This window comes from Culex pipiens, chromosome 3 (genome assembly GCF_016801865.2).
Source record: "Culex pipiens pallens isolate TS chromosome 3, TS_CPP_V2, whole genome shotgun sequence".
NCBI classification, from domain to species: Eukaryota; Metazoa; Arthropoda; class Insecta; order Diptera; family Culicidae; genus Culex; species Culex pipiens.
In genome coordinates this window covers 31,253,714-31,256,530 of record NC_068939.1, presented here as the reverse complement: position 1 = coordinate 31,256,530, position 2,817 = coordinate 31,253,714, and the positions used below count along the sequence as shown (strand labels likewise).

Below are 2,817 nucleotides of genomic sequence, written 5' to 3'. Positions count from 1 at the left end.
TACTCGGTAAATTTATCAGAGATTCTCTGATAGAGCGTCTCTATCAGAGAAATCTCCGTCAAAGCTTTATCAGAGATTGTCAGTTAAAGTTCATCTGGTTCACGCAGCAAAACTTATTCACCAGTTTTGTGCTTGTGTTGGTGAATCCCTAAGCAAAAGGGATGTTTCCAATTCTCACCGCTTGGGCAGCGCTAGCATCGATTCGCTTTCAAAAGGCACGCACACCACTACATCATTTGCGTTTGTATTGGTGGAACCGGGGGAGCTTTTTCATGGGAGGTAAAAAAAACGAATCGAAAAAAAACCTTTATCAAAACCTTTATTTACTCATAAAAACAAGACTAACTAAGATACACTGCACTCGGTATATTATCCTCCAACTCTCTCGCGATCACAAATTCGCCCTTGATTCTGGTTTGGCATCTTCAGCGTCTCGTGCCGGCTTGAGCTCCTTCTTACGTTGTTTTCCGGTGGTAAACCGTCCATCGTCCAAGATACCGGTGGCCACGGAATGCAGGCTATTTCCAATCCACTGAGTTATGTCCAGTTGAAGGGTCATCTTACGGCCATCACCTGTGGCAGAGACAAAAATGGGAATGTTTTTTAAAGCACTTATCGTCACAAATAACTTAACCTAAATGCAGATAAATCTGTTCACAATTTGCATTATTGTTTTCAAAAATATACATTACTCACTTGCACCATTAAGTTTTTACTATTTTAAGACGAAAAATGATTAGAAAACTCGCGAACTTGCAAAAAAATACAAAGCACGAGCAAAAATCAAAACACGCGCTGCCATTTTCTTTTCCAGTTTGCCCAACGTTGACAAGGGGCTGTTCAAATAAGACGATGCAACCCAGTCAAATCAATCCGAATTCTGAAACGGAATCTAATTAGAATCGTATACCAATTCCGTTTCAAACGCAACAACCGGTTCCGTGCTCGAACCGGTTGTTGCGTTTGAAACGGAATTTGTATACGATTCTAATTAGATTCCGTTTCAGAATTCGGATTGATTTGACTGGGAACGTGTTTGGTCTAGGGTCGTTCATAAACTGCGCACCCTAGAAAATAACATTAAAGAATTGAAATGTAAAAAGTTATTTCATGTGTCGAATAAGTTTTTATTTTTCAATCATTGTCATTATTGTTTTATGGGAAAAACAATCTGTCGTTTTCAAGGGATGGAATAATGTGTCTAAATGATTAAAGAAACAGTTCTTCATCTATACAATTATGCAACGTTATTTAATCTAAAAATCTAAAAATCTAAAAATCTAAAAATTTAAAAAACTAAAAATCTAAAAACCTAAAAATCTAAAAATCTAAAAATCTAAAAATCCAAAAATCTAAAAATCTAAAAATCTAAAAATCTAAAAATCTAAAAATCTAAAAATCTAAAAATCTAAAAATCTAAAAATCTAAAAATCTAAAAATCTAAAAATCTAAAAATCTAAAAATCTAAAAATCTAAAAATCTAAAAATCTAAAAATCTAAAAATCTAAAAATCTAAAAATCTAAAAATCTAAAAATCTAAAAATCTAAAAATCTAAAAATCTAAAAATCTAAAAATCTAAAAATCTAAAAATCTAAAAATCTAAAAATCTAAAAATCTAAAAATCTAAAAATCTAAAAATCTAAAAATCTAAAAATCTAAAAATCTAAAAATCTAAAAATCTAAAAATCTAAAAATCTAAAAATCTAAAAATCTAAAAATCTAAAAATCTAAAAATCTAAAAATCTAAAAATCTAAAAATCTAAAAATCTAAAAATCTAAAAATCTAAAGATCTAAAAATCTAAAAATCTAAATATCTAAAAATCTAAAAATCTAAAAATCTAAAAATCTAAAAATCTAAAAATCTAAAAATCTAAAAATCTAAAAATCTAAAAATCTAAAAATCTAAAAATCTAAAAATCTAAAAATCTAAAAATCTAAAAATCTAAAAATCTAAAAATCTAAAAATCTAAAAATCTAAAAATCTAAAAATCTAAAAATCTAAAAATTTAAAAATCTAAATATCTAAAAATCTAAAAAAATTAAAATTATCAGATTATCAAAATTTCAAAATGTCAAAATGTCAAAATGTCAAAATGTCAAAATGTCAAAATGTCAAAATGTCAAAATGTCAAAATGTCAAAATGTCAAAATGTCAAAATGTCAAAATGTCAAAATGTCAAAATGTCAAAATGTCAAAATGTCAAAATGTCAAAATGTCAAAATGTCAAAATGTCAAAATGTCAAAATGTCAAAATGTCAAAATGTCAAAATGTCAAAATGTCAAAATGTCAAAATGTCAAAATGTCAAAATGTCAAAATGTCAAAATGTCAAAATGTCAAAATGTCAAAATGTCAAAATGTCAAAATGTCAAAATGTCAAAATGTCAAAATGCAAAATGTCAAAATGTCAAAATGTCAAAATGCCAAATTGTCAAATTGTCAAATTGTCAAATTGTCAAATTGTCAAATTGTCAAATTGTCAAATTGTCAAATTGTCAAATTGTCAAATTGTCAAATTGTCAAATTGTCAAATTGTCAAATTGTCAAATTGTCAAATTGTCAAATTGTCAAATTGTCAAATTGTCAAATTGTCAAATTGTCAAATTTTCAAATTGTCAAATTGTCAAATTGTCAAATTGTCAAATTGTCAAATTGTCAAATTGTCAAATTGTCAAATTGTCAAATTGTCAAATTGTCAAATTGTCAAATTGTCAAATTGTCAAATTGTCAAATTGTCAAATTGTCAAATTGTCAAATTGTCAAATTGTCAAATTGTCAAATTGTCAAATTGTCAAATTGTCAAATTGTCAAATTG

General features: G+C 27.5%; 1 long non-coding RNA gene across 1 annotated transcript; it reads right to left on the bottom strand.

Moving 5' to 3' along the window:
• Positions 1-302: 302 nt before the first annotated feature.
• LOC120422348 (uncharacterized) lies at positions 303-853 on the bottom strand. Its single transcript, XR_005606116.2, has 2 exons — positions 697-853; positions 303-573 (listed from the first exon to the last, which is right to left on the bottom strand). It is a non-coding gene; the product is annotated as an uncharacterized LOC120422348 (long non-coding RNA).
• Positions 854-2,817: the final 1,964 nt, after the last annotated feature.